Genomic DNA, 22,783 nt, shown 5'->3' with positions numbered 1-22,783 from the left:
ACAAGAAGCAGGTGAGAAGGAACTGGTCGGGGGTCTGCTGTTTTTTATTAAGAGCCTAGTAGATCTGACATTTTAATCTGTTCCTGTGATAAAAGTTAAAATTATGTTTAAGTTTTACATGGACTCCCTCACCCCTACACACACCCTCATGCCTACACACACCCCTCACACACCCACACCCCGTCAAACCCACACACACGCCCCTTACCCTTGCACACACCCCTCACACCCATCAGGAGTGGGTCCTGTGAAAATCAGAGGGGAGAGCCTGAGAAGTGGAGAAGGAACCCACAGGCGCTCACAGGACAAAAGCTTGGCCCGGTTCCCCCTGAACTTACATTGAACCCTCCTGCCTGTGCTGCATCCAGAGAGCATGTGGCCCATGTAAACCCTGTCCGGCTTCAGCATCTCACCAGGGGCTGACAAGTGCCACCTCCCTTCTCACCACTGTCATTTCTGAATGTTTCTCTCTTAATATCTGAAGGTTTGGGACCATAAAATCCAGCATTCTTTTATAATACAGAACACCAGTCTTGGCCAAGCGGAGTGTATAAAATCTGGTAATGAGGTATGATAAATCTACTTTCTGTGAAGATCTGGGGTATATAATCCCCACATTTAATTAGCATGCTTGCAACAGCACAAAGCTGCCTGGTTTCAACCCAGCTCTCGCTCATCCACGCCATCCTCACTGCTCCACGGCCCCAGAGCTGGCGCTGCCAGGCAGCGGGCCCAGCAGGGACCCCACGAGCCGCCTCCCTCGCCCACTCTATGTCTGGGCTGCTGGAAAGACCTAGCTGCTCATAGCCTCTGCACCGAAAACAGAAACCCGGAAACTATGTTCGGGAATCGGCACAATCCAAAATCAGGGCTGAGTGGTCTCCTTTCCCGGGGTGCAGGACCCTCTGCCACCTCCCAGAGATGAGGATACAGGGCAGGAACATAGGCGCCTCCCCTGGGGTTGGCTAGAGACCGGGCCCATCCCGGGCACTCCTGGCCCTTCTCTCTCATCTCATTCCCTGGTTCTCAGCCTCGGCACACCGCAACCCCCCTGGTTGGATCTCTTTTCCCCTTAACGATGTCTGGTCTTTGATGGAATGTCACGCTCTCCACTGCACATCCCAGGAGTATAACCGACGGAGTGGAGGCGGGGTCAGCAGTCAGCCAGGAGGAAACTCCTACAGAAGTCGGCCAGGTGAGGGGCAGGGAGGGTGAAGAAAAGCAGGCAGAGGACAGTATGGAGGGAGCGGTGGAAACAAGGCAGCAGCACATCCATCCCTTCCGGCGACCATCACCAGCCCGCCCACAGGTCTGTGCACCATAAGGCAGAGGAACTTTGATTCAGTGTATGGTGTGTCTGTTTGTTTGTTTGAGCAGAATGGCACTTAATTTTTTAAAAGGAGAAAGTATACTCCAGTATCTGCTACGACTTTGGTCTGGGCCTCTCTGAACCTTCTCCCAGTTTTACAGGGGATGTGAGTTTTTGTCCATATCCATCTATTGGCAAGGATGGAAAAGTGGATTCATTCTTAGGGCTCCTGCCAGGCTGAGAGGAGCGTGCAGAGTCTCCTCCAGGGTGACAAGAAGTTGGAAGGGCAGTGATCCAACCACCGGATCCAGCAGAGAGACAGAGTCCCAGCTGTCCAGCTCCAGGCCTTCAGACCCAGTGTGGCTACGTGCAGGGCCCGACATTCCCATCCCGGGAGGGGCAAAGGCTCCACAGCCGCTTTGCCTACACCTGGCTCTGGGACATCACAAAGTCACTTAATGTTTCTAACTCAGTTTCTTCTTCCCTAACATGCTTTGTATTTTTTTAAATGGAAGACTAAGCAACACTGCACAAGGGAAGCCTGTAGCTCAGAGCATGGCGTGTGGTTTGCTCCCTTTCATCTGCCCCTCCCCTCCTGAAGGGTGCGTCTTAAATATCTTCTGTGTCAGGGAATCATCATCTTTGTGAGCATACACTGCTTTTTTAAAGATTTATTTATTATTAATTTATTTTATTTATTTTTGGCTGCGGGATCTTTTTTTTTTTTTTTTTTTTGGTTGAGGCATGGGGGATCTTCATTTTGGTATGTGGCTTCTCTCTAGTTGTGGCATGCGGGCTTTTTCTCTTCTCTAGTGGCGCACAGGCTCCAGGGCACGTGTGTAGTTGTGGCACATGGGCTTAGTTGCCCCGCAGCATGTGGGATCTTAGTTCCCTGACCAGGGATCAAACCCACGTCCCCTGCATTGCAAGGCGGATTCGTTACCACTGGACCACCAGGGAAGTCCCATGAGCATACCTTTTATTTTTGTAAACAGAAGTCACTTGAGGGCCAAACTGCTGACGAATTAGGGAGATTCTGATGTTGGTTCTGACACTGACAAGCCACATGGCCTTGGGCAAGTCACTTCCACCCCTGAGCCTCAGTTTCCTCATCTGTGAAATGGGGACGCCTGGCTCGATCTCTTTGAAGGCCCTTCCATTTGAAGTTGTAAATGTACGTCTCCCTTGGGGAAGGTTGTTAGGGATCCACTATCCACTGATCAGTGCACAAAAGTTGGATAAACTAGTTTTGAGGTTGTCTTGAAATAAGAACCACTTTGCATACCCACACAGAGACGTTCCAAGAAATAAGCGGTCGCCCATAGAAACCAGGACTTTCAAGATGCCAACTGAGAGGCAGCAAACGTGTGTGTCTGTGCTTTTAGCACAGGTTGATTCATTCATAATCAGAACCGGAACTTGACAGTAACAGCTCCAAGGCGACGCTGTCCCATTTTAGCTTAAAACATCAAGTGACTTGTGCAGCTCCACGGCCACTTAGGGCAGAGCCGCTCATGCCAGGATGACAAAGCCCCCTGCCCCACCCCAGTCCCATCCACCACACTCACTCCGAACAATGTTTCCACCCTTTGATCCCGATTTCGAATAATTAAGATGGCTTCTGTGGCATCGTCAAATGGCTCGGCGTCTCAAATCAGAAACGACGCTCAGAGGCCTGTTGGGAGTGATGCCAGTTTGGGGGAGGGGGTGGATAATTACGGAAATCATGGTGAATTAAGCTTTCTGCAGTGAGGCACAAACATCTTCTCATGAAAAGCAACATCATGTTAGCTTACGTGTTGCCAGAGAGAAAGGCAGGGCCTATCCTTGGGGTTTTCAGCCTGGTAAAACACATCTGGCAACTAAGCCAAATATTTAAGGGTCATTAAAATCCCAAACTCCCCGTGCCAAGAACTTTTCTCCTTTGTTATTCAAGCGCGGAGCAGTTATGGAAAATGCGTTCCATATGGCTTGTGCTGCCGCGCTCCTATTTACTTCATCAAATCACTGCTTTGAAAGAGCTATTTGATGTCAAAGATGCGTTAAGATTTTATAGACTTTCCCAATCCAGCTTTTAAAGATTCCCCCTTTGAACCAGAAATGCTTGCCAGGAGTAAACAGAACTGAAATCACAAGGGGTCAAGGGCTTTGTTGGAAACAAAGACCCCAGCCTGATCAAGGGCTTTCAAAGGTTTGGGGCAAATATGCATTTCCAACTGCTTGCCAAAAAGCTCCGCCGATGATCATGTTTTCCACATAAGTTACATGAAGATAAATGTTTTTAATGTACTCGTATTTTATTAATAATGTATATAACACCCTCACCCACCACCTCCCACCAAGAAACAAGGACACAAGATAGTCACGCGCTTAAAATATGAACAGACTTTAGAAAGTTAGACAATTTATCTTTAAGCCATAAATCGAAATTCTTTCCAGTGAGGGTTTTGCAGCCTTGAGAGAAAAAGCAGACAGACATAGACCTTGGAAAAGCTCCCAGGGCCAGAGTGAACAGACCCTCCAAGATACCCAGAGCTAGGAGAGCATTCGAGAGTAGCTCTCATTTAATAGATGGGGAAACTGAGAACCAGACTGCAGGGTCAGCCAATAATAGGACCAGAGGTAAAACCCAGAAGCTCCCAAATTGGTCCCTTTATTTCTCCACTGCCTTCACCTTTATCCAATTCTAAATGGTCTCTTCCTTGACAGCCTCCTCGCAATTCCCCCACATCCTCCCTTCTCCCCATCATACCCCCCCTACCAGAGCAGCCAGGGTGATGTCTGTAAAATTGGATTCAGGTCCTATCACTTCTCTGTTCAAAACTCCTCAACATCCCAACTGCCCAACCTTCTACCATGCATGCCTACTCACCCAGCATGACTGTCCCCCACTCACCTGCCCACCCTCACCGGGTGCCAATAACCCCTACTCACTCTGCTCCACCCACACTACTACCTTCCAGCCCCTCGAGCCCACAAAGGTCATTTCTGCCCCAGGACCTTTGCACTTGCAGCCCCTTCTGTCAGAAGTGCTTTTTCCTTCTCTGCATAGCTTATCTTTCAACTCTCAGCTTAAGCTGCACCTCTCCAAAGAGCTCTTTCCTGGTTATTCAACGTAAAGAACCCCCATGACCTTCGCTGACTCCTGTCTCTGCACATTTATCGACTGAGGCCATGAAAAGAGGGACTATGTGTTGTTTCTCTACTGTAACGCCTTTGCCCAGCACAGTGCCTGGAATATAACAGGCACTCGGTCAAGCATAATTTATGGATAAGTAAGTCTGCTATCTCCCAGCCCCAGGCTCCTTCAATTAATGGGAGAAGATTCTCAAGAAGAGGCCAGTGCCTGTGTTTAGAACACAACTCTGCCCTCTGTCTCTCTTTTTCTCTCTCCCTGATGCTGCCTTCTCCTTACCCCATTCTGGGGCCCTGCCTTCTTATAACTGCCTTCACTCACTTCCCATCTGTTCCCATGTCCCCCGATCTCAGGCTCTCCCAACAGTTCAGAATACAACCCCTTCAAAGCAAGTCTTGAAATTTAATTGGAATCCAAAGATTCAAAATATCAGTAACTTTTCATGGTGGAAACTGAGGCAGCCATGTGATGCGGGAGCTGCAGGGGGAAGGGGGGTGGAGCACGGAGCCGGGAGTCTTTCCTCTGAGATTCCAGGTCCCTGCCTCCTCCGTCCCTCGGAGAACTGAAGCTGATTAAATTGCCTTCTGATGGCCAATACAGTATCCCTCACCTTGTCTTTAACTGGCTTCTTCATTTCCCATGTATCTTCCTGGAAGTTCACATAAATATTTTTTATTTGTATTTTTGTGTGGAGTAAAATAAAACTGGCTTGAGATAAAATGTATGTGAATTGCAATGATTATACAGTCAATCTCCCTCTTTGCCAGGAAGTCCTGATGGAGGTAGATGAATATCTCAGCCCAAAAGCTTGTAAAGAAAATCAGAAATCTACAGCTCGAGCATTTATTCCTTTAGTCATTCCACAAACATTTTTTGAGAGCCTAATATGTCCCAGACGTTTTACTGGGGCTCCTGTGATGAACAAGACCAGCATGACTCCCAGGAAGAAGGCAGGCAGTGGGCAAGTTATCACTCAAGCACTCACTTAGGGGTGATTGCGTCTGGCGAAGGTCATGTGACATTGTGAGACTGTATCACATGGAACCTGTTCTAAGCTGGTGAGTTGGAGGCATCTTCCCTGGGGAAGCAGCAGTTGAGATGAGGTCTGTGCCTGGGAGACAACTGAATAAACCGTCAAATGAGCACTGGCCAGAGTCAGGAGGACCCAGCCTCCAAGCCCAGCTCTCCAGCACCATCCAGTTATGTGATTCTATGCACACCATCTTCCCTCTCTGTTGTACCCCCTTAAGTTTCCAAATCCTTTTGCCCACCCTTCCCCTCCCTCTACCACTTCCCCAGTTCAATTATGTTGATCTTTCCCTTGAATTAATATTCTAACCACCCCTACCCAGTGTCCCTGGCCCCAGATCTTCTATTCTCTATTTCTGGTCCTCTCCCTGAAGCACATTCCCAGGCGCTTGGGGGCCAGGATGTCCTGGAGCTGGACAGCACCCAAAGGAACACATTCATTTAGGAAAGATCCTACAGAGAAGCTCAACCTGGTGCCATGACAACCAGGTGGAAAGGAAATGTGGAGCAGGAAGAGCTTGCGGGGGGTGGGGGGGGAGGGATAGGGAGAGGGCAGGAGGAGGCCCAGTGGGGATGGGGGCCTGGCAGCAGAACAGAGGTGAGCAGACACAATCACCAGGTTCTGCACAGCACCAAGACCCTCTGTGTCCCTCTGTTCTCATAAGTAGGCATAACCTTCTTCCTCAAGGCCCATCAGGGCCCACAAGTGAGTTTAAATTCAAGGGAACAGAGAGAAACATATCCAAAAGAGTTCAAACATTCCCCTAGGAAGGATTCTGGCAAGAGACCTGTTCTGAATCCGTGATATCCTGGGAGTAAAGGAGAGAGAGAAATAAGACAAGGGAAGTATCTCTGAAAGGAGCTCTGACCCCAGCCTCAGAAACAGAATCTGGCTTTAAGCCTTCGGATGCTCCAGTAAAAAGAATTTGTAAATAATTTACCTCCCCAAGTAGTAGATTCTAAACAGCCAACACAGCCTGCTGAGAGGAGGGCCGTGGAGGCTCCAGGGAAGAGAGGGCTCCGGACCGTGAGTCCCATGAGGGCTGGGAGCAGGACTGCTGGCCGCCGCCAGACCTCCAGCACCTGCAAGGTCCCCGGACCACGGCAGGTACACACGGGCTATTTGAGTGGATCAAACCAAAGGGAACAAACAAATGAGTAAATGACTTATCCTTGGGGAAAACACACACACACACAACACACAACACATGACCATAAACATGGTCCAGTTTTGCCACCACTGCCGGCTCCCCTGCCTGTCACTCACAGGTAAAGGAAATCACTTTCCAGATCCCGGGTTTCTGCAAACATATGCTAGGAAGCATCTTGTATTAGTCACTTATAAATAACAGATAAAACTCAAAAAAAAACAAGAAAAGTGGGGATGGGAGGTGATTTGTTAGTGTATTTCCAGGCTATCTCACTCCTTAGCTTCCTTCTGCAGGTCAATTCCATTCTCTTCGGCTTCCCATGACTCCACCTGCCTGGAAGGGCGGCCGGCTGCATCCAGGATCTTTGTGTAACATTCCAGAGGCAGAAAAGAAAATCTCTTCCTTCTCCAGTATATATAAGACCTAGGGGAGAAACTTAATGGTTGGTTTGGGTCATGTGCCCACTCCTTGGACCAAGCCTTTGTGGCCAGGGGAAGAATATTCTGATTGGCTAGGCTTGGATCAGCCATAAGCTCCTGTGGTCAAAGGAGCCGGTCCTGTAACGGACAACCCCACAAGAATTACATGGAATGGGCCAATGGGGTGTACCTCCCAAAGGAAGGAGTCCGCCATCATCATCATTATCATGAGGAGGAGGAGGAGGAAGAAGAAGGGGAAGGAAGGTACGCTAGACAGATAAGATCAATAGATGCCCCCACCCACCATATCCTTCATACCCACAGAACCCTTCATTACTGCTGCAGGCACTCGGATGAAAGAACAGAAGGGACGATCACTCCGTAGCATCTTAGATAAAATATGCTTTCAACTGTTCTTCTCCAAGCAAGGAGGCCAAGTGCCACAGCAAAGAAAATATAGGCTATGGAGTTGGACAGATCCAAGTTCAAATCTCAGCCTCAAAACATGCTTGCTATGTAATCTTGGGCAAGTTGCTTAAATTCCATGAGCTCCATTTCTTCATTTGCAAAGCAAGCAGCAAGACCCAATGCATAATATGTGCTGAGGATTAAATGAGAAAAAATATATAAAAGACTTGGCGGGGCTTCCCTGGTGGCACAGTGGTTAAGAATCCGCCTGCCAATGCAGGGGACATGGGTTCGATCCCTGGTCCGGGAAAATCCCACATGCAGTGGAGCAGCTAAGCCTGTGCACCACAACAACTGAGCCTGCGCTCTACAGCCCACGAGCCACAACTACTGAGCCCGCATGCCACAACTACTGAAGCGCGTGCGCCTAGAGCCCATGCTCCACAACAAGAGAAGCCACGGCAATGAGAAGCCCGCGAACTGCAACGAAGAGTAGCTCCTGCTCGCCGAAACTAGAGGAAGCCCGCGCGCAGCAACAAAGACCCAATGCAGCCAAAAATAAATAAATTAATTAATTTTTTTAAAAAAAGACTTGGCATACATTGTCTGACACAAAGATGTCAATAAACATTTGCTCAATGCATGAATTAATTAATTTGAACTTCACAGGCCAGAGGGGACCTGGCTGGCTTGTCCTACTTCCGTCACTCAGGAGCAGAATGAGTTTTTCCTTTCACATAAAAACTGATGGAGGCATAAAGTTCTAGGACAGGAAAAACTCCAAGTGGCCATGTGTGGGTCTTAGATGCTATAACTGTCCCCATTTTATAGATGAAGAAACTAAAGCTCACAAGACAAGAAACGTAATCCTCTAAAAGGAAATCATAGTACTCTGACCAAAAGGAAGGGAGGTAATATTAGAATAAGGGCCTGTTTTAAACCATGGTTAAGCTGCCAGGAATTGGCTAATTACTACTCTCCATACACCAGCAGGATGACAAAACTGCCTTTCATCTGTATGGAAAGCACACCTCCTCCAGACATCACTTGACCTGAGGCTCACCTTAGCACTCTAAGAAGAGAAGACAGGCACTGTTAGATCCTTTACAGATGGGGAAATAAGCTCAGAAAGTTTAAGTCATTCAATCATGGTCACATAACCATCAAATAGTCAAATCCACGGGTCAAAATTGGGTCAGTCTGTGAGAAGAAAGGTAGAACCGAAATAGCCATGGCACTTTCTGTTCATTATATATAGCAGCAAGCGATTGGTACTAATACAAGCATAAAGTCTGAGCACAGGAATGATCTTGAAGGCAGTGGACACACCCTCTTCCCAACTTGGGAAGGTTCCTTCAGCCTCCCGGAGATGTGACGTAGAGGCACAACCAGAGTTACAGACACACCCTACAACCATCCCCAGTGCGGCAAAGAATGGCAAATAGACCACCAACTCGTCAACAAACATATCAACCCAGGTGTGATTCTTTCTTTTTTTTTTTTTGGCTGCGTTGGGTCTTCGTTGCTGTGCACGGGCTTTCTCTGGTTACGGCGAGCGGGGGCTACTCTTCGTTGTGGTGCACGGGCTTCTCATTGCGGGGGCCTCTCTTGCTGCAGAGCGCCGGCTCTAGGCGCGCGGGCTTCAGTAGTCGTGGCTTGCGGGCTCAGTAGTTGTGGCGCACGGGCTTTGTTGCTCTATGGCATGTGGGATCTTCCCGGACCAGGGCTCGAACCCATGTCCCCTGCATTGGCAGGCAGATTCTTAACCACTGTGCCACCAGGGAAGTCCCCAGGTGTGATTCTTAAAAATGAAAAATTTTTGGTCTACAATATGCCTCACACTGTAATAAGGAATTTAAGATTCTAGTATGCTAGAGCAAGATGTGTAAATTGTGATAAATGCATCTATCAATGAGGAGATGTTTCATAGTTCAAGACCTTGAGGTCTAAGTTTTGGACCATTGCATATGAAAAGGATCTGGCTACAACATCACCTCCTACACCTTCCCGGAGACTGGACTTTTCCCCACATATGTAAACAGAGGGACCACTTAATTTATTGTCCAGATCGAAACACTTTTAAGAGTCGAGGGGGATGTTACTAATCATGATGCCATGACCACAGATAAAAACCAGGACTGTCTTGGGCAAACCAAGACAGTCACCCTAGTTAGAGGGAACAATTGAAAATCATTCAGTCACAAAGAGCTAATGTCGAATGTTGTATGCATTGCTCAAAACATCTTCCCTCTTTACCAGTCTTTTTTGACCTCGATTTTTCATGTGATTCCTCAACAGAAATTGTTCAGAGGAAAGTGCAGATAAACATACATTCTGAGTAAAGGTTTTACATGATGGCTAATTTAGTTAAAATGGCTTTTAAACATTGTCTTTGGATAATCCAAGTTGGCTACAGAACAACAGCACAGTGGGAGGCTCATGGAGATTTAGCCACCTGCGGCCAATTGTAGTTTCTCTGGGTTTCCTTTCTAAATCATTTTCTTTTCTGTCTTTGAATCCCTATTTCCATTTATGTCAGGTTTGGCCCAGTCACAGCTCCATCCCAGCCTCCTCTGAGGTCAGAAGGGCCCAGGTGGACAGCAGAGCAGTGGGATGTGGACAGAGCTGGGACTACAAACCCTGTCACCCATCCAGACGGAAAAAGAGCCCGTTGACACAGAATCCTGCAGATGCAGCTCTTCCGGGGCAAGGATGTAGGCTATTCACGTCCAACGCTGGCAAGTCTGACTTTCTAACATTCTCCCCACTGATGTCTCACAGGAAGCCTTTTCAACCTGCAAGTCATTCAATCCCCAAACTCCCTTCCACTCGACAGCCAGAATTCTATTTTCTTGCCCCAAACATCCTTACTTTTTGATGACGGGGAAAAAAGTCAACAGAGGAGAGGAAATCTAAATAAAATGAGCTAAATAACACTGTGGCCACCTCTCAAAGGCAAATTCTGTGATTCAACAGTGCCAGGCATGTTCCAGAACTGGGGATGATGCTTCCTTCAAAGATGGCCCTGTGGGAACCACGCCAACTTTTTCTGTTCGGAATTTGTATCCTCCTAAGTTCTTAGGTGTAGGGAGGAAAGGTCCATTTAAACAAGGATATCTGAAAGCTGCGACCTGAGATTCTTCAAGAATTAGTGGCTCTTCCAAAAGTTTTCTATAAGAATTAGTTAGGTGAACCTTAGAAGTGGGTTTCTGGAGTTGGGCCATAAAGGATAAGTAAAGGAGTGCAGGAGTTAGGCATAGAAATTGTAAAGAGTAAAAAGCCAACCAGGAAAAGAGACGGTGAGTATATCAGAACAAATTTATAAGTCTCTGCCATTTTGAAGGAGCATAAACAATTTGTGAGATGTGTGGAACACTGGGTGATGGCAGAAGTTCAGACAGAAGCCAAAGAATCATAGTTTAGTGATCTTTAGTCTATGCTGCCTAGAGCCCCTGGGTTCCAGGAGATGCTCCTGGGTTCCCCTCAGGTGGGGATGTGACTGAGTGATGGGCCAAAGGGGCTCTGAACAGGGCTCTGATGCCCCCGCCCCACTTCATTCCATGTACATCCGAACTCCAGGTAAGATTTCATCTGAGTAAGAGTCAATTGCTGAAAGATCTGGTGATCAAAGATTCTAGTTTAATACCTGACAGAACTAAACCAGGGAGTGAATGGACTTGCCAAGGTCCAACACAAAAGTAATAACACAACCAAAATAGCAATCAGACCCTCTGGCTCTGATCCAGTACTTTTTCCATTACACAATTTGATGTGAGGCTCTTCCCAGAATCAAATGAAAAAGTGAAAGAGGCCAAAATATAGGACCGTAATTTTTCCCATCGTTGGCCAAGAGAACTCTGGTCCTAAACATCACACACACACACACACACACACCCTTCACCTAGGAACCTGGGAAACCTGTCACACTAACTTCGGCGCTCAGTGATACCAAACACATGTGTCTTATAGGCAGGGTGTGCAAAGAATCATTTTGACCTGTTTGACCTTATAGGCAAAGAATCATTTTGACCGGTTTAATCAACAGGAAATGGACAAAATATTAATGGTTATTTACAACACCCACCACCTTCCTGGTCCCCCAAAGACAGATACATTCATAACAGAATCTTCAATTTTGCTGAGTGTTGTGAAAGAAAGAAAGAAAGATCAATTGGTGAAGATAAAAAAAATTCCTAAATTGCTTGCAATCAGGAGTCCAAAATCACAGCCCGTGGACCAAACCTACTTCACTTCCTGTTTTTTTAAATAAAGTTTTATTCAAACACAACTATGCCCATTCATTTCCTTATCTCTGGCTGCCTTTGAGTTACAAGGGCAGAGCTGAGCCACTGTGACAAAGAACCTGTAGCCCAGAAAGCCTAAAATATTTGCTATCTGGCCCTTTACAGAAAAGTCTGATGATCCTTTCTCTAAATTAAAGGTCTACAGAAATCAGAAGAGCCCAGGAGAGAGGAGGAACCTGAAGGAACACAGCCTGAATGGGAAGAACAAAGAAAGACTGTTGAGAGCGAGAGGGAAATAGGGGTGGGGTGATTTGGCAGCTGCCGTGGAGAGAAACTGGAAAATGAGATGTTAAGATGGATTTTTAGAGTTTCACTGTGCAATGTGCATAAATGTATTCCTTTGACCCCTGCTGAGAAGAGGGCTTCAGTTAAAACAACTCAGCATTATTTTTCAAAACTTTGAGAATGTATTTGTGATTTTTACTGATGCCAAGTTCTGTGAGATTTGCCTACAGACAGAAGGTGCTGACTGAATGCAGGGACAACCCGAGGAGGGTTGGTTATGTTTGGGTAAAAAAAAAAAAAAAGTTTCTAAAAAAGGCCTACTAATAAATGTACAGAAATTGAGACTGTATCCCCCTCTCTCTTCCCCGGGCCGCTCCACCCTGGCCGTGAGACGGCTACAGATGAGACGAATCCATGGTGGGCTCAATGCAGTACTGACAATGACTAACAAAGGAGCACTGGATATGTTTTCAGATACTTCTGTTTATTGCCTCATTGAACCTGGAAGAGAACCCTAGCAGGATGCACTGTTATTACCCCCATTTTACAGATAGGAAACCGAGGCTCAGAGAAGGCAAGTGGCCACTGATAGAGCCAAAGTAGAGATATAAACCTGACTCCAAGCAGCCAGCACTCACGGTTGGCCTCCTTCCCCACTTTGAGAGGATTCTGGGCCACAGGTTCACCCAGAGATGCTAGCCAGATGCCTGCCCTTTTGTCAAAGTCCAACAGCCCTCACAGACCAGCCCCTGGCACGTCCTGAAGGCCTGGGAGGGGAGCCCAGCCCTGTTTTTCATCCTCTAAACCACACATTTCTCCTCCACTATTTTTCCCCTCCTTTTCCAGGGAACCCCTCTGTTTCCTGCACCACACCAAGCTGTCCTGGCAATGTTCCTTTATTCCTACTCCCTTTCCATGGCATTATTTTTATGCATTCACTCCCCAGAACTGAAGACTATTTATGAAGACACATATAGCACAATCACAAAATATTAGGGGTCAATGAGAAATGTGTGCTTGCAGAGGAACTACAGGACCGGCCCTGATAAAACAAAGCATTCCATAAAGTCTCGTGCTGCTGCAAGAGGTCAATCAAGCATACAGTTTGAGTTTCCTACCAGCCAGCCCGAAGAGGAGATCTATGTCCACACAACTGAAGCGGCGTGATTTTTTTTTGTCCTGAGAGGCACAAGTATTCCCCTTCCTAAAACAAGAAAGTTCCTTCTCCCACGAGTCCTTCTTAACAGGACACCGTGGTATGGAATGAACATGATGGTCCGCAACATTTTAGAGTAAATCCTCTGAAAATTCTCACCAGGCCCTGCCTTCTTTACTCAACACGTTCAGCAAGATTTAGTCCACATTTAACAGATATCTGTTGAGTGCCTACTCTGAGCCAGGCACTGCTCTAAGAATCAGGGGTTCATTGATGAACAAGAGAGGCAGTGGCGCTGCCCCCATGAGGCGGATGGTGGTATGGTAGCTGCCATCTAACCAAAGATCCAGTAAAAGCATTCAAACCAGGGGGGTGGCAGAGTGTAAATGTCCCTATCCAGATGCGTAGCTTTCAGAGATCTAATGACATTGGGTATGAGATACTAGAGAGGGGTCACTGGGCTAGGTGTGGCTTGCAGCCTCAGATTTCAGAGTTCTAGTACATACAAATAGGTGTCTGTATACATACACGATGATACAGATGGACAGACAACATGAAGCATTTTAGAAACCTGTCCCTCTCCCTACTGCCTTGCACAAGCCTGCCTGGAACACTTACCAGCCTGCTGGCCTCTGCAGGGTTCTAAGTGCTGACTTAGGAAAGGATGAAGGGACCATATCCTTCAAGCAATTCCCCACCAGCATGTAGCAGATTCTTGAACCTTGATTGTGTTATAAAAAGAACCTTTTTTAAAAAAAGAGTAAAATTGTTCCTCAACCATCTGGAACAGATGCTAGGGGCCAGCAAAAATACCTAGAGGAGATCTTTCTCCCCCAGTTTGAGATTTCACATGGAAAAAAAAATACATCTCAGAATCTTTAAGGTTAAAAAAAATGTAGGGGACACCATCCTCAGTCATCTTGCTTTAGATCTAAGACTCTGGCTTTCTTCAATTCTCAGGGCGATCGAATGAAATTCATTCTGGCAGGCGAGACGCCAGGAATTCCACAAGTGTCTGCATCGCCAAAGGATGGACATTTTATCAAATGAACAATACTCTGAAGACTTCAGGCGTCTCAGTTTGCAATCTGTCGATTCGGAACTTGGAAAAGGGTGGGTGGTGGGGGCCTGAAAGCTGAGACCCTATATCTGAGAAGAGATAAAACTTCAAAGCCATCCCATGGGAAGGGACTTAATTTTATAGTCAGCCAGGGAATGTAAGAGAGAAGGAAAAGGGGGATAAAAAACCTCACGAAGAACACATACTCCTAACGTGCTTCCACAGGAAGTGATGCGGGATCACCTTCCCGTGGTGGAGCCGCATTGTATTTTATTGTTTTAAAGCCCTAGTACAGCTGGAGTGTTTGTAAAAGGGATGCTACAAACATGAACCACGATTTCTGTCTGTAACTCCAAGTGTTTGCAGTGCATCAGAACTCTGTGCATTAGAACTCTTGGCTCTGGAAACAATTAGGATGTAAATTTCACCTCTCACCACACCCAAATGAAATATTAATCCAAAAAAACAAGAGAGAATAGGGAGAGCTTGCTTTGGGGAATTCTGCTTCTAATTAGGTCAGAGTCCAGTGTGAGCGCCATCACTGCAGATGAGCAGAGTCAGGCCACCACAAAGGTCACCATTCCCCTGGGATACAAGAGGAAGAAAGCCAGGGAGAGAGTAAAGGATTATTAACAGAGCATCAGCTTTGTGCCAGACACTGTATTTGTTACCTATCGCTAATGACAAATCATCCTGAAATTTAGCAGCTTAATCACATTTATTTTTCACAGTTTCTGAAGGCCAGGCGTGGCTTTGCTGGGTGCCTCCGGCTCAGGGCCCACCACAGTCTGCAATCCAGGTATCAGCAGAGGCTGCCATCATTATAAGGTTCCACTGGGGAAAGAGCTGGTTCCAAGTTCACTACCATGGCTGCTGGCAGGCCTCTGGTACTCACCGGCTGTCTGCTAGAGACATCAGTTTCTTGCCACATGGCCCTCTTCATAGGACAGCTCATAACACGGCAGGTGGCCTCCATCAGAGCCAGCGAGGGAGAGAGCACAATGGGGTTCCCGAGATGGAGGGCACAATTTTTTGTCACCTAACCTTGGAAATGACATCCCATCACCTTTGCCATATTCTTTTCATTAGAAGCAGATCACTAAGTCTGGCCCCTATTCAAGAAGAGGGAATCACAGAAGGGCACAAACAGCAGAAGGTAGCGATAACTGGGGGCCGCCTTAGAGCCTGCCAACCACGCAGGGCCGGGCTTTTCAGATCTGTTTATTGAAAACAAACAACACACTGAGGAAAGTATTCTTTTCCTAACTGTGCAGACTGTGTAGCTGAGGCCATGGATGCTTGAATAAACTAAGGACAATCTTACAGCTCTGCGTGCAGCAGAGCCAGGATTCAAACTGAAGAACCCATAACACTCCCTGTAACATTACACAAAGGGAAGCAGAAAGCTACAAAGGGGATTTTCTTTTACTCACTTCCTTAGCAGTTTCTTCCTCATCATAGAGGAAACCACTTTTTTTAAAGGGCAAGTTAATACCCAGTGTGGCACAATAGTTTCCCACAGATGTGTTTGTTTGATTTGCTGCTGAAATTCTTTTAAGATATTTTGCATGGAGAGGTAAACTGTTATATACAGGATGGATAAACAACAAGGTCCTGCTATATAGCACAGGGAACTATATTCAATATCCTGTGATAAACCATAATAGAAAAGAATACAAAAAAAAAGAATATCCGTGTATAACTGAGTCACTCTGCTGTACAGCAGAGATTCGCACAACACTGTAAATCTACTATATTTCAATTAAAAAATAAATATAAAAAAATTTTTAAGATATTTTGCAGGGGACTCTAATAAATTAAACAGTTAAAAGTTTATGTGCTGTAGGGCAAACAGCAAGTGGGGAGGTGAAGTGGAGTGGGGATGGGACATGTCTCTATCCACTCAACCTCCCTCCAACTCTTAGAGCCCTGAGGATCTGAGAAGTCGGTTTGAAAACATACCAGTACAGTAGAAACTAGAGTAAAATCTACGAGTACAGAGCTTTAGAGTCAGAAAATGATCATGTACCAGCTGAGAGGTGTTAGGCAAATCTCTTCAATCTCAGCCTCCCTTCCCTCACCTGGAACAGTGGGATAATGGTAATGCCTACTCCACACTGTGGGATAAAAATCCCAGAGAGCCCTGGGTATGTGCTAGTTAATGCTACTTAACAAATGCTAGTTTACATGTTCAAACTAAAGCATTAGTAAGTACCAAGATACTATTAGACTTGTCTTCTAGAAAGGGAAAAAAGCAAGCGCCTCAGATGCCAGATAAGATTGATGCTGTGAAACACAGAAGTCATGGAAAGAATATTAAATCCTACACATAAAGAATGAGTGGGATGTTTGCTTTCTAGCCATGAAGGGATAACTGACACCAGATTTTGCTTCTATTGTAAATAACTAGAAAACTGGATAGGACACATTAAATAACTGATTTCAGATGTGGGTGACAGGCAGTACATGACTGCTAGGCTTGAGGGAAGGGAAACAAGTGAGGTGAGGCCCATGGTGGCCCCGACTATCTTCTGCCTGGGTGATGCATTAGGGCACAGGGTAGAGGCATGGGACCGGGAGAGGGAATTGAAGGAGAACATGATACCTCACTGGGGTGAGACGACAAAGAGTTGAAGGTGACTGAGATCGCTGGAAGTTTTAGGTCAGGTACTGGACATAAGTTATCGAAGGAGAGAAACTCCAAAAACTTGCATAAGAGTCCTCTTGAGTCTTTGGCCAAATACTAAGCTCTGAATGCACAGGGCAAGACCCCAGGAGGCCAAGAAATGAACTACTAACCGGAGAAAAGAACTTCTGAAAAACTCTGAGCTGACCGCCCCCCATAGTCACACAGGGCCAAGAGTTCCAACCAGTGAGGGTGGAGAGACTTTGTTCAACTCCATGGGCATTCAGTAGACAGACTAAAAGGGCCACACTTTAGAAATACGGTCAGTCTAGCCCTAGACCCACCTAAGGCTTTTTTTTAAAGCCTTGAGTGAGTTAAGAGCTCCTCAAGTCAATTCACTTTCTGCTGGAAAAACATACCACTGTGAAACAGACGTCAAAATCCAGACATCCAAGAACTTAGCATCCCTAAAGTAGAGCATACAATAAAAAAAAATCTAGACATGCAAAGAAGCAGAAAATGAGATGCACAGAAGAAAAATCAGTCAACAGAAACAAAGTCAAAAAAGACAGAGAGGATAGAATTAGCATGGAAAAAATTTTTAAGTAGCTCTTAAATTCAAGGACTTAAAGAAAACCAGAATATAAGAACAAATACAAAATCTCAGTTGAGTAATGAAAGCTATTTAAAACAAACAAAAAAAAAAAACCACACTACACACCTATTAGGATGGCTAAAATCCAAAACACTAACAATAAGAAATGCTGATGAGGATGTGGAGCAGCAGGAACTCTCACTTGTTGCTGGTGGGAATGCAGAATAGTACGGCCACTTTGGAAAACAGTTGGGTGGCTTTTTTACAAAGCTAAACATAGGCTTTCCATATGATCCAGCTATCATTTTCTTTGGTATTTACCCAAATGAGTTGAAAACTTATGTCTAAACCAAAACCTGTACATGAATGTTTATAGAAGCTTTATTCATAATTGCCAAAGCTTGGAAGCAACCAAGATGTCCTTCAACAGCTGGACGAATAACCAAACAGCATACAATGGAATATCATTCAGTAGTAAGAATAAAATCAGCTATCAAGCCACAAAATAACATGGAGAAATGTTAAATGCACATTGCTAAGTGAAAGAAACTAGTCTGAAAAGGCTACATATTATGATTCCAACTATATTACATTCTGGAAGAGGTAAAACTATGGAGACAGTGGTTGGCAGGGGTTTGGAGGAAGATCTGAAGGAAGGGATAATAGGTGGGGCACGAGGGATTTTAGGGTGGTGAAACTATTCTGTATGATACCATAATGGTAGATGCATGCCATTCTACATTCATCAAAACCTATAGGACCTGGCAACACAAAGAATGAATCCTAATGTAAACTGTGAACTTAGTTAATAATAATGTGTCAATACTGATTTATCAATTGTAACAATGTTACACTAATGCAAGGTGTTAATAGAGGAAACTTTGTACTTGGGGGTGGGGGGTAGTATATGAGAACTCTGTATTTTCTGCATAATTTTTCTATAAACCTAAAACTGCTCTAAAAAATAAAACATTATTTTTTTTTAAAAAATGCAAATTCTAAAACTGAAAAATACAGTATCTGAAATTGTTTAAATCCACTGAATGAAGTAAGTAGCAGATCATAACCCTGCAGAAGCAGAGATCAGTAAACTTATACATGAAGCAATACAAAGTATCTGAAATGAAGTACAAAGAGATGAAAAGGCTAAATAAAAGAACAGAGTCTCAACCTGGAGACCATATAAAGTAGTGTAATACACTTGAAGTTAGAGTCCCAAAGGAGAGGAGAGAGATTGGGGTAGAGAAAATATTTGAAGAACTAGCAGCTGGAAATTTTCCAAATTTGATGACAAATATTAACTCATAGATTGAAGAAGGTCAACCCCCAAGAATTATAAGCAAAGAAAAAAAAACACTAAGACTTATGATAATCAAATTGTGATAAACCAAAGATAAAATTCTTAAAAGCAGCCATAGAAGAGACACATAACATACAGGAGAAAAAATAATAGTTTCCACTGACTTTTCACCAGAAATAATGCAACAGAGAAAATAGAACAATGTCTTTAAGGGGCTGAAATAAAAACATTGTCAATGAAAATTCTATATCCAGAGCAAAATACCCTTAAAAATTACGGTAAAATAAAAAATTATAAAATAGAAAAAACTGGAAAAATCCATAGCTAGAAAATCTATACTATGAGAAATGTGGAAGGGAGTTATTCAGGAAGAAGGAAAATGATACCAAATGGAAATTTATATTTACACAAAGAAATGAAGAGCACCACAAATAGAAAATATTAAATATTTTTCCTCTCATTTCTTGATTTTTTAAAAAGATTATTTAAATCAAAATAGTAACAATGTATTTTGGGTTTATAAGGTGTAGAAGTAAAATGTGAGACTACAATAGCACAAAATAATGAGAAAATAGCATTATACTGCTGTATGGTTCTTACATTAAATGTGAGGTAGTAAAATATTAAAAGTATACTGTTATAAGTTAAGGGTGTATATTGTAAAACCCAGAGTAACCACTAAAAATATAGGACACAGAGTTATAGCTACTAAGCCAATCAAGGAGATATAATTACTAGAATATGTTCAATTAACCCACAAGGAAGCAAGAAAATTAAAAATATGATAAATATAAACCCAAACACATAATTTAATTAAATGTAAAAGAACTAAACACTCCAGCTAAAAGACAACACTCATTAGATTGGATTTTTTTTAAATATCAGGCACTAACTATATCATGTATAGAAGTGTTCAAACAGGTTAGAAGTCAAAAGATGAAGACACACTGATTAAAAGCTGGAATAACTACACTAATATTAGATAATATAGATTTCAAGGTAAGTATTACCAGATATAAAGAGAAACATTTAATAAGGGCAAATATGTCAATTCATGAAGAAGATATAACAATCATAATTGTCTGTAACTGAAGCAAAAATTGACAGAATGGGAGAAATGATAAATTTACAATTAGAGTTGCAGACTTCAATGCAGTTGACCCTTGAACAACATGGGGGTTAATCCAAGGATAACTTATAGTTGGCCCTCCATTTCCTAGGTTCCTCTGCATCCGTGGATTCAGTCAACCATGTACCATGTAGTACAGTAGTATTTATTATTATACTATTGAAAAATATCTGTGTACCAGTGGTAGTTCAAACCTGTCAACTGTACTTAGTTCTGGATAGACAAAGTACCTTAGCCCATTTGGGCTGCTAGAACAGAATACCATAAACTGGGTGACTTATAAACAACAGAAATTTCTTACAGTTCTAGAGGCTGGGAAGTTCAAGATGAAGGCACCAACGGATTTGGTGTCTGGTGAGGACTCATTTCCTGGTTCATCGTCATCTGTCTTCTTGCCATGTCTTCACATGGTGGCAGGGGCAAGGGAGTCTCTGAGGTCTCTTTTATAAGGGCACTAATCTCATTCATGAGGGCTCCATCCTCATGAGCTAATTACCTATCAAAGGCCCCACCTCCTAAGACCATCGTACTGAGATAATTTCAACATATGAATCTGGGGGGACACAAACATTCAGTCTATAGCAAGAAGTAAACAAAAAAATCAAGAACATACAAAATGTGAACAACACTACAATCAACTCAATCTAATTCATAGTCTATCCAAGCGCACATGGAATAGTCACCAAAATAGACCCTATTGTGGGCCATAAAACAAGTCTCAAACTTAAAACAATTCAAATCCTACAGAGTTTGTTTTCTGACAAAATGAAGTTGAGTTAGAAATTAATAACAAGATTCCAGGAAAATCCACAAATGTTGGAAATTAAGCATTCCACTTCTAAATAACCCATAAGTCAAAGGTGAAATTGTAAAGGTAATTAGACAATATTTTAAACTAGAAAAATTAAAAACACAATGTACCAAAATTTGTGGGATGCAGCTAACACAGTGCTTAGAAGTAAACTTACAGGTCTAAAGATTTATATTAGAAGAGAAAAATAAACATTACCTAAGCTTCAACCTAAAAAGATTTTTAAATGAGGAAATTAAACTCAAAGTATGAAGAAGAAAAAATAATAAAGAATGGCAAATGATATAAAAGGAAATAATCAAAACGTCAGGGAAAAATGGCAACAAAAGTGGGTTCTTTGAGAAATTTAATAAAATTGATAAAACTCCAGCTAGACTGATGAAATAGAGTGAAACACAAATAATCAATACCAGAAATGAAAGAGAACATATCTCTACAGATTCCACATACATTAAAATGATAATGACAAAACATTATTAACTTCATTCTCATAATTTGAAAACTCAGGCTAACTGGATAAATTCCTTGGAACACACAAATTACCAATATTGACTCAAGAAGTAGAAAATCTAAATCACCATATATCTATTAAAGAAAGTGAATTTGTAATTAAATATCTTCCCACAAAGAAAACTCCAGATCTAGATGGCTGTCCTGGTGGTTTTATCAGACATTTAAGGAAGATATAATGCCAATCCTAAACAACCACTTTATAAACCTGGAGGAGGGGAACACAATTTCAGCCTCACTGTAAGAGACTAGCATAAACCTAATGTCACAACCAGATAAAAACATCCAAGAAAAAAAAACTGCAGGCTAAAATGCCTCATGAACATTTTATGAAAAATCCTTAACACAATATTAGCAAATCAAACCGCACAAAATATTACAAAATACAACACAACATGACCAAGTGAGATTTATCACAGGAATGCAAGGTTGGTTAACATTCAAATACCAACTAACATAATTTGTCACATTAATAGAATAAGGTGGGTGGGGGAGAGGTATAATAATCTCAACAGGTGCTGAAAAATCTTTTGACAATTTAGAGAAGAAAAAAACCTCTCAAACTAGAAACAGAGGAAATCTACTTAAACCTAATATTATCTATGAGAAGCTTACAATTAACATTATATTAAATGCTTTCTCACTTAGATCAGGAAAAAGGCTGGAATGTCCACTCTCACCAATTCTAGTACAGTGTTGCATAGAGGTTCTAGGCAGTATAGTAAGAAAAAGAAATGAAAGGCATATAAAAGGAATTTAAAGTGAAACTACTTTTATTTGCAGACTACACAGCAGTGTACATAGAAAATCCTAAGGAATCCAAAACAAAAACTTATAGAACTAAGTGAATTTATCAGTGTCACAGGATACATAGACCTAAACATAAAAGCAAAAACTATAAGATGTCTAGAGGAAAACGAGGAACATATTTTTGTGAACTTGGGCTAGATAAACTTTTGTAGATAGGGTATAGAATTCAGTAACCATTAGAAAACTGAGAAGTTGAACTTTATCAAAATGCTATTTTAAAAAAGATTTTTGCTTATCAAAAACACATTTTTAAATGATTAAGCAGGCTGTAAACTGAAAATATTCATAAAATCTGACAAAGGGTATATAGAGATATATGTTATCTATCTCTCTCTCTGTATCTTCTACAATAAAAAACAACCCACGCAATAAATATGGCAGTTTCTTAAAGTATTAAACATATATTTAGTCCACAGCCAGCAATTTCATTCTAAGGTATTTACCTAAGAAAAATGAAAACACCTATCCACAAAAAGTCTTTTACAAAACTTAATCATAGGGCTTCCATGGTGGCGCAGTGGTTGAGAATCTGCCTGCCAATGCAGGGGACACGGGTTCGAGCCCCGGTCTGGGAAGATCCCACATGCCGCGGAGCAACTAGGCCCGTGAGCCACAATTACTGAGCCTGCGCGTCTGGAGCCTGTGCTCCGCAACAAGAGAGGCCGCGATAGTGAGAGGCCCGTGCACGGCGATGAAGAGTGGCCCCCACTTGCCGCAAATAGAGAAAGCCCTCGCACAGAAACGAAGACCCAACACAGCCATAAATAAAAATAAATAAATAAATAAATAAATATGCTTGTACTTT

General features: G+C 43.3%; 1 protein-coding gene across 1 annotated transcript in view; it reads right to left on the bottom strand.

Annotated features, from left to right (window-relative positions):
• The window catches only part of LOC309617191 (uncharacterized protein), a 661,226-nt gene that overhangs the window by 443,899 nt on the left and 194,544 nt on the right, over positions 1 to 22,783 (bottom strand). The gene's annotated exons all lie outside the window — the stretch shown is intronic.

The sequence above is a fragment of the Balaenoptera borealis genome (genome assembly GCF_965194805.1).
Source record: "Balaenoptera borealis genome assembly, chromosome: 19".
NCBI classification, from domain to species: domain Eukaryota; kingdom Metazoa; phylum Chordata; class Mammalia; order Artiodactyla; family Balaenopteridae; genus Balaenoptera; species Balaenoptera borealis.
This window is presented reverse-complemented; position numbering and strand designations above follow the sequence as displayed.